Below are 12,749 nucleotides of genomic sequence, written 5' to 3' on the forward strand. Positions count from 1 at the left end.
AAGTTATCCAATTATTGTCTAACCTGGGAGCAACTTTACTTGGCGGAGAACCGTTGGTGGGAGGAAAGCTCGTCCTGCCAGCTCTCTCCCTTCCTACAATCGAGCCACGATAAAGTAAAGTTTGTTTCAAAACTTGCCGCGCGGAGAGGTGACTAGGTTTTTGTTAGTGACACGTGAAATTCAAACGACTTCATTGCGATAATAATCGCGCAAGTTTTTAATATCGACCGATGAAGAGAAGAAAATTCAGATTCGAAAAGCATTCCATAAATTAATTCAAAAGTTCATTAATAATGATTGTAATAAAACTTTTTCAAGTTTTTTTTGTGAATGTTTAAAAAAATAACATTATTGTCTATTGATTGATTATGATTATTGATTATGATTACATACAAGAGAAACAACTTTCAAATAATTAAAAATTATATTATTCTCAATATATAAATTTAATTATATTAAAAGTTATATTATACACTTATTAATTTTTTATTCTTTAATATTTTACTAGATTAATATAATAAGTATTTGTCAATAAATATTATTATTGTTAAAGAATTAATTAGAATCAAATCATTTTAATACAACAAAATCTTCATTATTTAAAATATGATATTCGAGATGTTCACTAATAATAAAGTAGAAATAAATAAACTTATTAGGAAAGTGCACTAGCGATAACATTCACTATAATGACACATATGGTATCATAAAAACCTTTTTAAAGTGATGTATTGTTAGCATCAACAAATACATATTCTAGGTCAATTTTAAATACGAATCATACCATTATTTTAATTAAAAAACTTGAAAGTATATTTCAATTACTTTTATGTTTTTGAATTTATTCAGTACATTAAATATAATCATTCAAATATAAATTTATTCATTTATAAATAAAATCATGATATATTTCATTTAAATAATTTAACATATGATATGTCAAAAAATTAGCATTAAATTTATATTAAAATTTTATTCTATTAAAAAAAAATCTAATTTTATTTTTAAAGTATGTTTAATTGCATAAAATAAAAACAAATTTTCACATTATAAAAAAATTTTGTATGAAACATTGACAAATAAAACCGAAACAAGAAATCCAAATAAAAATTAAATACTCAAAAAAAAACTCGAAAAAAATTCAATTACAAAAATAAAAAATGTCATAATCGTTAAAATATCTGCAAGTCACCAAACTGTAAAAGAAAAAAAGAATCTTCTGTAATACAAAATAAACATATGCTTAAATAAATATCTGTATTTAAAAGAAATGAGAAACAAAGAACGAAAAATTGAAAATGTAAAAAAACAAACAAAAATAAAAAATAAAATAAAATAAAACAAATAAAAAAAAAATCTGTCAAGTACTAAAATGAAGAAAGGAGCAGAAGAAACTTGTCCAATTATAATGACGAGTATCAGTGTCGGCGTTCGGGCATTCTCATCCTTGGGTACAACGGAATGATCTGAAAGGGGAGAGAGGGGCTGTTGCTCTGGTACCTTCCGCCTCCGCGTTCGTCTTTCCAGCGGGTAACGAGCGAACGGCCATGAGTGAAGCAAGGGAAGGAGGGAGAAAAGGGAGTAGGAGAAGAGGAGAGGCGACTACTTAAAGTTGGCGGAAAGTTTGGTTCGGCAGCAAAGTTAACTCAGTTAAGTTCCCCGCTCCTAAAGCGAAACTTCGGTTCTCCAACGCCTGCCCTGCCAGCCTGCCTCTGCCTGCTTACTTTCCGTCTTCTCTTCTTCCTTCATTTCATACCTTGCTTTCTAATATCTATCCTCTCTTCCTTCTATATCCATTCCTCTAGTGCTGCACGAATAAGCAATGTGTTTTGGAATTATCACTTTTCTGTAAACTTTCGCCACGATGTTTCGCCGTAGCGATCGATTGGCATCGATCCGACCGGTGTCACTCTCGTTTGCTTGCCGTGCTACTTTCCGTACATCAGTCACATCAATTTGTGGCCTAATCAAATCCAAAACGAAGTATTTTGCAATCCGAATGAAAAGTTTTAAAGTATTATACGCAAATACGGAAAATACTTTTTTTTTTAACTTAAGCGAATTAAATCGAAATAAATTTCGGAATTTTATGTGTTTATTCTCAAGAATGATCTTTTAAGATCTCTTAAAAACATTTATATAAATTTTTAAATTTTATTGAATAATTATAAAATTTGAAATATCAAGTAATGATATGATTAAGAAAATTTTATGTAACAATTAAGATATAATTTGTATTATATGTATAAATAATTAAAATTTAATTTTTTTATTTAATAATAAGAAATATATATAAATAAGAAGCTATTATTTTTATAGTATAAAATTATTATTATAGTATAAAAATTAATATGAAAATATTAAAAATTTTTGAATAATATGAATAATTTTTTTAGACGAATATTCCAAGAAAAAATACTACATGAAAATTCAAAATCAATAATATGACTTACAATGTTTTTTAATTATCTATAAATTTTAAAAATTTTAAAAATATAATAAAAAATTATATTACTTGTAAAATGATAAAAAGTAAAAGTGATTCAGAAACAGCTAGGTGAAGTCTGTAAACTTGGACAAGATGTTTCAGGAAGAAAGATGTTTCTCCCACTTCCCAGAGAACTGTTCCCCTTCCCGTTCTGTGTAGCAGGCAACGATCGAAATTCCAAGACGAAGTTTGCGAGATTCCAAGGAAAGCGTGAGTTTCGCTGGTGTTCATCGTTACCCTTCTTCGAACATGTACATGTATAGAAGCTTGTAAGCATCGTTTTGTAACAGACACCAGTCAGCATGGTCGAGTACTGTCCCTCCTTTGATGGTACGCCAGAGCAAAAAAAGAAACCGGTCGAGTCGGTACTTACGAAGAGGTTTAGCTTTCAGGGTTCGCGTATGTAGTTCGAAAAGAAGTTACAACCGTTCTCTCCAACAAAGTCAAAGAACTTTGTTGTATGGTTTTCTTTGAAGCAAAATTCAAATATAACCGAAAAACAAGTTTTATACTTAACTGGTTCAATTGAAATTATAAATGGCTTTGTTAATTGTATAAATTTTTTTGGGATCTCTTATACCATTATTATTGGAAATTTTACGTTTAACAAATTAAACGTTATTATAATAACAAACATAACTTGCATAATAATAAATATAGTGATAAATTGAATAAAATTATACAAATTTTATAATTTTATAATTTGCATAAACTGTGTTATAAAAACTGTGCATATACAATAAAAAATTTGATTTATAATTTGTTAATTTACTAATTAAATGTTATTAATTAAAAAGTTTTTATTTTTTATTTAATTCTAGAAAGTAGAAAATTATTGAAAAAATTATTAAGTATTACATTGCTATATAATTTTTTTAAACTACTTTAACTTGTGTAACGTAAATTTTTTAATTTATTTATACGATAATATAAATTTTGATAAACATATTATTAGATGTTTTAATCTTTGAGTAAATAGATAATACGCTTGAAAATTGTAAAATTCACAGAATGATTCATTAAATACAAGATAATATTTCGCATAATATATCTATTGCGTTAAAGAAAATATATACAATATATGTTTACATATAAATAAGTTGTGAAAAATTTTCGAAATGAATTTTTTGTTTCAATATACATTAAATTAATTAATTTTTTATTATCATTTAAATTCTTTATTATAATAATTTATGTTAATATTAATAAATAAATTACTGAAAATATAAAAAAGAGAGCATTTTAATTATGTTTAGTATCTTTTTTTTTTAATAAACATAGTAAGTAATAACTGTTTCTTTTAATTAGTCATAACTTATTATCCATATATGTTTGCGCAACATTTCTTACTTATTTACTTATGTAAATTCATTCAATGAAATATTACTATACATCTATGAATCACTTCATATTGCTTTTATGATAATAAAGAAAACTAGCACGTTTAAATTTTTTTATCGTATAATTGTAAAGCTCAATTAACTCGTTTAATTAATTCTTTTCATAATATATTAAAATAATCCTATCTTTTATTGAGATAAAATTATAAAAATGATCAAAAATTTATTAAATTTAACAAATTGTATTGATGTATTGGCCTTGAGATCATTTCTAAAAATATCTGGGAATAAATATATATATGGAATAATGTTAAGTGTCGAAATATGAATTTTCATATGTTCCCTTCTCTCTACATTTGATAAATATAGAAATATGTATTAATACATTAATACTTACATATCATGCCAATCAAATCGGCTCCTTGAATAACTCATTTAAATTTATGCGATTAGTATTCAAATATGCGCAAGTAATAATTAACTTTATGCGATTCAATTTGAAAAATATTTGGCTTGCTGTATTCAATATCGTTGTTGGACATTTACTTTGGCAAACTATTTCCCGACAAAAGTTACGAATCCATTCAAGCGCCGCGATTCGTGTTCGCGCAAACAACAGTGGTAACAGAAAAATTCAACGTTAAAGATTTCCAAGTTAGTGGAAACTTTTAATTAGCCACTGACAAAAGGCGTCGCCAGTTATGTTCGTTGAACAAAAGCGATAATAGGAGCAACGACGGTAAACTGACGGTACAATCGTTCGCCGCTTCAAACTTTCAACCAGTAATAACCTACAGAGCGTACAGTAAAGTATATATGGGGGAAAGTACAAGAGCACGGACGGACTCGTGTCGAGCCCCTCCACATATTCGTTGCATTCATATTTGAAACCTTGAAGACAGAGAAAGGCCGACAGGTGGCGAATGGAACGAGTCGAACACACGGAATGCTTCTCAAAACCGTTTAACATCCCTTTAAGTATCTTCATACTGGCCGACGAGTGACATTAAATCAGATCTGACTGTGCGCACACAGATGCAGTCTGTTCGAGTATTACGATGCAAAGAATTGTTACGGCATCTCTTGTACGAGAGATCATTCATTCGCATAACTCTGCTTCGGGTTAAGAAGAATTCGATCGAGAAGCATACATAAAAAGAACAATGCCAATGCGGCTCAAGACATGTGCCAGCTCGTCCCCTTCTATTCATGAGTAGGGAACGCGATGAATATACCCTTGTTGAGTTTCAAAGTTACATACACTCCGTCGACTTCGCCAACCCCTCCCTCTTTACAGTTCTCTATATCCTCTTCCGCTCTGAATCAGAATTTTCCACATAAACCGCGACAACTTTTCTTATTGTTTCCGCACCCATTCTGGACGCGCTTCACGGAATAAATCACTTCTAAAGAAACAAAGAAAATCGCTCGTAATACTTTTCATATATTACTACTACTTTTATACTTCAAGAAATATAAGATGAAAAAAAAGATATAAAATAGGTTAAATAGTAATTATTCTGGAAATATTGAAACACAATCATTAGTTATACTATTGGCAAATTTCCCAAACAAACCAATTTGAACCAATTGAAAACCTTGTTACTCTAATTCCAATTAGGAAGAAACTTAGCGAGACATTAATTTGATTTGAGCACGAACATAACTAAAACAGAATTTTCCCATGCAAAATCTATTCAATGAATGATTTCTAGAAATACAATAATAACAATTTAACAAATTTAACATTCGAAGAAATACGTGCACTCGTATATCGTATATGATCGAAATGTCGACTATATTATTTAAAATATTTCAAATCAATCGTGCAAAAAAAAAACTAATAAGATTTAAAGAAATGATAGTCCATTAATAACATCTAGTGAGCTATAATCCATTAGTTGCAACGGTTACATCGGGAATAAGTTTGTCCACGTATTAGAGGGCCAATTTATAACTTACTTCACGCTCGCCAATGTCCCCGCGCAAGAACGTCCATGAACGGCCCAAGTATGTGAGAGAGTACGCGTTTAAAAGCGACCTCACGGGGCCGTGAGTATATACAAACGATTTTCTCTCTCTTGCCTGAATGCGCGATTCTCCAGCATGGAAGCAGCAGCAACAGCAACGATGAGTGTGTCGCATACACTTGTTTCGTTGTGGTTATACCCATACACACATACATGCGTGCCTATACGTAATACACGCACAAAACTCGCTTTTCGCCTCTTGGTTGCTCTTTTGCCTTTCCCTTTTTTTCTCTCTTTCTACTCAGTGATCGTCCCCCAACAGTCGTACACGTCCGTCGCGTTGGCTCAACCTATGCGCGCGCGGCGTACACCTATACAGAGTTACAGCGGGTTAGGACAAGTGCGTAGAGAGCGGCAGAGAGTAGTTTCATGGAGTTTAGTTCCTCGTAGTGGATATGGCATCTTGACTCCTAGTAGTGGAGTGTGGCAAGCAATGGCCGGCCCGATCGATGTCTCGGCAACTTCCCACCCTCGACATTTTGCCCCTCTCTTCACGACACGTCCCCTCTTACTCTCGTCCCGCTTTGGCACCCTACTCTCCGGCTTTCCTCATCCCAACCGTCAGACTCGCCCAACCACCTCCCGCTGTCCCCGTCCTCCAACACATCGAACTAAATCCCGGAGCTGCTTACTGCTTCCAAGTCTGTTTACAATGGCGATGCGCTACCCCCATTATCTTGGGGTTGTACTTCACATTCGGACTACATAACATTGAAGACAACGAATTTTTTTTTGCTTAAACATATATTGTTTTTGAAACGTTTAATATTTCTCCCTGTCTCTTTCTTTTTCATATTTACATTTTTATTTGCTTTATTTCGTTTATGGCAATTTCTATAATCTTAAAATATTTCGAATATTTTCAGCTATACAAATACAATATTATTTAGCTTAATTAATTCACTAGAAAATATTATCAATAATATCATAATTATATATTATGGGATGCATCTTCAATTGAGCAATGAATATGAAGATATATATATATATAGGACGCATATTATAATATTATCTATTCCATTACATTAAAATATTTTAATGTAAATCTAAATGATTGAATATTTAAATAATATGTTTGTTTATAATATTATTAATTGAAAAATTTATCTTTATGATTTAAAATATTTCTAGATGTGATTTATAAGATTAGAAATAATTAATTTGTAAATATGATCAATAATATCGTTTTTTTACTTATTCCGGATTATTTTATTATGTAAATTATCTATTATTTATCTATTATTATAGCTATCCATGTCCATTTTCTGCGAGATTAATAGAAATGAATAACGATATCTATATTTTCATTCCATTGTAAAGGCATTGTAGAAATCGATTGCTTGTAGCCTGAATAACATAGCAGTAATTATGCTTTTCCTATTCTCGATTATTTGTACAAGAAGAAGCGGCCCATGACGAAAAGAAATCAGAGTGCACACGAAACAGTTTTTAACGTTCCGCTGGCTGATCACATAGAAATTGTCATATATCTTTTTTGCGAATTTATACGATACGCTCTAATATCCATCAAATACAATTTCCAAACAATATTTAATATACAACACTTAATATACTGAAAAATATAATTAAAATCAATTTTAGATTTATAAACATATTTCTTCCAATAAATTTTAACATTAATATATCTATTGCAATCTAAAATATTAGTTAAGTAATTTTTAACTCTTTTTTATGATAATCTTTTCCGTATTTAAGTATCTTTTTCTTTTACACATTCTTTTATATATTTTACATACAATATATAATTCTATAAAATTATTTAATCTATTTATATCTTTTATATAAATATAATAAGTGATTGAAATTTTTCAAACTATTATATTTAATATAATTATTATTTTAATTGCATAAAATATGAGAAAATATGCTTTTTATTATAGCTTTTTGATTACACAATATAATAGAAAATTCTAATTCTTATGTTCAAATTCGACGACAAACCAAAAAGAGAAGAATGTATTAGCACGTCTCTTTCCCTTGAGAGACCACTCAATAGTTGAGTCAGGTCAGTTTGCTAGCCTTACATAAAAGAGACTAAGTAGCGACAAAGAGAAAGAAGATACGTTATAAGATATACAGATAGGATAAAGAGATGAACCTGAAGAGAATAGTACTACGAGAGAAGAGAAATATCGAAGCAGAGAGGAGGAGTTATAAGAAACGGGTGGGGGCACCTGTTACAACCGACTAGCTCGTTCTTTCGGTCTCCCTTTCCCTCTTTGTCATACACTCATCCACATGCCACTTAGGCTGTTACATTGAAATTTCTATGGAACGATCGGATATATACAGTGCTTCTAAAATGAGCGAGCAAACTTTGAATATATATATATATATACGTTTCATCTATAATGAGACGAGTTATACAGTTTTCATATTTACTATAGGCAGGAATTATTCATTAATTGTCTTATTTTATTAAGTTCAATTAATATAATTATAAAAAAAACTTTGAAATAAATATTGATTCTTTGAGATCTGTTCATATTTTTCAAGTTTATTAAATCAAAATTTATGTAAATACTACTTATACATAACTATTACAGCTACTTCCTTAATAAATATCGCCAAACATCTTGAAGAAAAGTTTTAATAATATACACATATATCGATAAATTTTTGTATAACAATATTTAAATTATATATTGTATAATAAAATTTGTATAACAATGGTCATTAGATAAGTTGCAATTTTCGTTTAATCGATTTTTGAAAATTTTAACGAATTCATATTTAGATTAAAATTAGGTTAAGTAAAAATAGTAAGATTTCGTGGATACAGAGAAAAAAAGATTTCCTTTCGAATTACGATTATCTTTTTTTAAGATAGAAATTTAAAAAAATATTTAAAAAAGTTTAAAATATTTTATACGTTTTTATCTAATAAGATTTTTATATATTCTCTTTAAATTTTGTCATGATATAATTTAAATACTCATAACATTTATTAATATAAAGAAACAATTTTACATATACATTTATATTTTAATGAATGAATTTATATCATTAATTTAATTTGAATTTTTTATTAATCACTAATTTATTATTTTATTAATCATTATAATAAATCATATATTATCATATATTGTGACTCTTTATAAAAATATTCTTTATAATAATTGGCTAAAGAAGTTTTCAATTATTGATAAATGAATATAATATGTATATATTATACTAAAAAATGTAGAAAATAAAATAAAAATACATGCTTAATTTGAACAAAATGAAATAAATATTGAAATTATTTATTAAATTAAATTAACACTTCCACAAATAATAATTTAAAAAAAAATCAATATTATATTTTTTCTGAATCAGAAAAATCCCCATAATATAAAATGACCTATAAAAAAAATCACTTCGGTACTTGTTAAAGTAGAATCTATCCTCCATTGCGAAGATAAACAAAAAGTACTCGAAAAGCTTTGCTTGCTTATTTTAGAAACAGCCTGTAGAGCGTCGCTTCTCTCTGCAACCGTGGACAATCGACGTAACCACTCTCTCGTGCCTTTTACCGCACTTGTACGGATCCCGGACGAAGTGTAACGATGCCGAGAGATCGATAATAACCGCCGCGGTTTGGTTCCACCCGAGTCTCGTACGAGACAGGGACACTTTTTTCCTTTCCCTCTCCCCTGATAATACTATCTTTTTCTTTATCTACTCGGTTTTCGACATCTCTCGTTTTGTTCCTCCTAACAGTGATTTTAAGCTTTAATTATGTGACAAAAAATGACGGAAGAGTAATAAAGAAGAGTAATAAGAATAAAATAAAATCTTCACAAACTTCTTCACTTGACTCTTATTATATTCTTTTTTATACTTATTAATTCACATTATTTTATTTTTTTGAAAATTTTTTTATTTGGAAAATAAATCTACATTTAGTGATAAAAACAATGATTAATGTTATTAAAATGAAAAATAAATTTGAAATAGATCATAATATAATAATTAACGTTTGAGTATTCTAACATTAACGTTTGAGTAGCATAAAAATCTAAAATATAATACTTCTCTAATTTTTCGCATTATCGCATTATTATCAGTGCAAGCGATAACATTTCCAAATAGTTACATACATTCACAATACATATGTATCGTATCAAAGACCATGCAAGTCGTATAATGAACTTATTTAACTCAGTATATATTATATGATACGATAATATGACAACGAGAAAATATAATCAAACGAACCACGAACGCTTGAAATGCTCTTATCTTAAATGCTCAATAATAGATATTCATTTATATAGCCTTGTTAAAAAAAAAAAGAATTATTATCGAATATTTAATTGACCAACTTTAAATTTAGAAAACAATGTTGCTTTTCAATTATAAAATTTAAACAAATAAATAATAATTAATTTCTTTCGCGAGTTTACTCTATATAACTTATGAATCATCAATAAATAAATTAGTAAATCTAATAACTACAAAAATTTTCCTAATGCATCATCTTATTTGATCTGATTATATTCAATCAATAATTAATAAATATCAAAATTATACATCTATACGACGAAACAAACTTTCTTGTTTTTTCATCTTTTAAAAATAAACTAAAAATAAATAATTTATATTGTCATATATACATTATAAAATAATCAACAAATCGAAGAAAAAGGAATTCAGCAATGAAAATATTTTTCTAACTAAATGATCTTAAATAAAGAAGAAAACTTCATTGGTTAGTTGATAGTGGCGTGAAAACTGATCTCTTTTGTCAAACTAAGAACAATTTAACTTTCTCGAAGGATAACACCTTCTCTTTTTTTCTTTGCATTACTAAGAGAGATGGATTTACGCGGCGCCAACGAGGAAAACATAAATATACAAAACGCCGCCGCGCGCATATACACCGTCGACCGTGAGTGGGTTTCTAGTAAAAAGAAACAGAAGTGTCGCGACGTGAATACAGGTCACAACATCGCTGAATAAGCAACCGAGCGCGTGTATATCGCTGCCCTCCACGTTCAGCAAATTACGTAAGGCCAGAACAGGAGCTCGTTTAAATACCGACACAATCAACGATGAATAAGTTACCGTGTATGTCGCGCGTGTGCACACTGACGAAACAAAATAAGGGAAACGTACACGACGCGTTCGTTCCATATTCGCGTTAAATTCGGCAAAAGTTACGCAATCCGACATACCGCTTGGCGCCGACGTCCTTTAGGATATGCCATTAGCCTTTAAACAATACTTATATATCGAAATTTTTAACCGTTTTTATATGATTACATTAAGAATTATTTTTTATTTTTTCTTTTTCTATATTGTGATAATTTATACATACAATTAAATCATATTTTCATACTATTAGGATTTATAAAAAAGATACAATGCTACATTTCTAATATTTTTCAATCGTTCAAACCCTACATTTCAGATTAGTAGGTCGTTAACATGCTTTATCGTTTCGAACGGAAGCTTGTTAACCGAGTCCAAGCAAGAACATCGAACTCGTAGAAAAACTAAACCAATGTATGTATTAAAGTGTACTAAAACAGAAGTATTTATGTTACGAAATACTATTCTTCATTTACAAATTACATAAATACGTATATAATTATTTTATTTTAAATTTACAATTAATTCTGTTGTAATCTTTTTAATAAATAATAATTGTAAAAAATTTGTTAAATTATTAAATTAAAAAAATATAATTAATGTAATAATTTTATGATGTATATATCTATTACAATTTCGCTAAGGAAATAAAATATTGTAGTTATTCTGCTTCATAATTGTAACTTTATGCAATCATAAAAAAATAGATTATTTTTAATTTTACTTAAAAATTTTTATTTTTTTATAATCAAAAATAATATTATAAAAGATTAAATATTTTTTAAAAAAATAATATAATTAAGACAAGCATTAAAATAAAACAATTAATAATATTATATTATGAGAGAAATGGGCAATATATCGAATTAAAGGATGCGGGTTATACAAAGATAAAAAATTCGCACGACACAATAAGACACCTGGAAACAGGAAGGAAAAAGTTGAGAACCACTAAGTGCGTTTGCAGTATTACCCACAAGTACAGAACAATAATCGTTTTCTCAAAAACGTTTGCTCAAACTTTCAGAGGATGTTAATTTCTAGCACGAACGCGGTGTAATAATTGACAATACATATAAATGCGTATTTTTAAATTATATTATTTTTTAAGAAAATATTTTAGAATAGTGAGCGCAGATCATTTAGAATGCAAATCTTTTGTATGAAAAATGCATCATATAATATGAAGTATATCACAAGACAAATAGGCATGGAAAAAGACAAACTATCGATGGAAGGAATGAGAGATACAAATGAATGATATTCTAGAAGCGTCTATCCAAATGGCGGTCAGCCGCATGACACGTATACTTAACAGAATAAATGATTTACATCAGACTATACTTGTACCATAGACATTTCGCTCTGCAGATATATTTTGAATGGCAAATCAAATATTTCCAATATCATGATTTATCAAAATGTAAAGAGGAAATCACGCAAACTTAATTCAAACGAATTCAAAATTCAGTATATACGCATTTAACATAAGTGAAGAAAAACTGAAAATCTTCAAGATTTCGTTAAAATTTCTTTTTATATATAAAATTTCAAAACAATGCGAAGTGCTGCCATCTAGCAATAATTCATAACAATTTTCATACTCCTTTGATATGTCAGAAAATTCATCTAGTTCGCACGTGCATTTTATAAAGCAATTAAATATAATATGAACAAAATTGTTGATTTATTTGATATAGTAATTTATCCTATATAGATAATTTGTTTTAAATGAATACTATTATTATAATTTTTATATATATATATATATATATATATATATATATATATATA

General features: G+C 28.5%; 1 protein-coding gene and 1 long non-coding RNA gene across 3 annotated transcripts in view; one reads left to right on the forward strand and one right to left on the reverse strand.

Moving 5' to 3' along the window:
* Positions 1-12,749, reverse strand: part of LOC102675177 (C-terminal-binding protein) — a 20,335-nt gene that overhangs the window by 5,998 nt on the left and 1,588 nt on the right. The gene's annotated exons all lie outside the window — the stretch shown is intronic.
* Positions 2,449-3,042, forward strand: LOC116186061. The gene is made up of 2 exons (XR_004150987.1): positions 2,449-2,698; positions 2,779-3,042. It is a non-coding gene; the product is annotated as an uncharacterized LOC116186061 (long non-coding RNA).

Source organism: Apis dorsata, unplaced genomic scaffold (assembly GCF_000469605.1).
Source record: "Apis dorsata unplaced genomic scaffold, Apis dorsata 1.3 scaffold_400, whole genome shotgun sequence".
In the NCBI taxonomy this organism is placed as follows: Eukaryota; Metazoa; Arthropoda; class Insecta; order Hymenoptera; family Apidae; genus Apis; species Apis dorsata.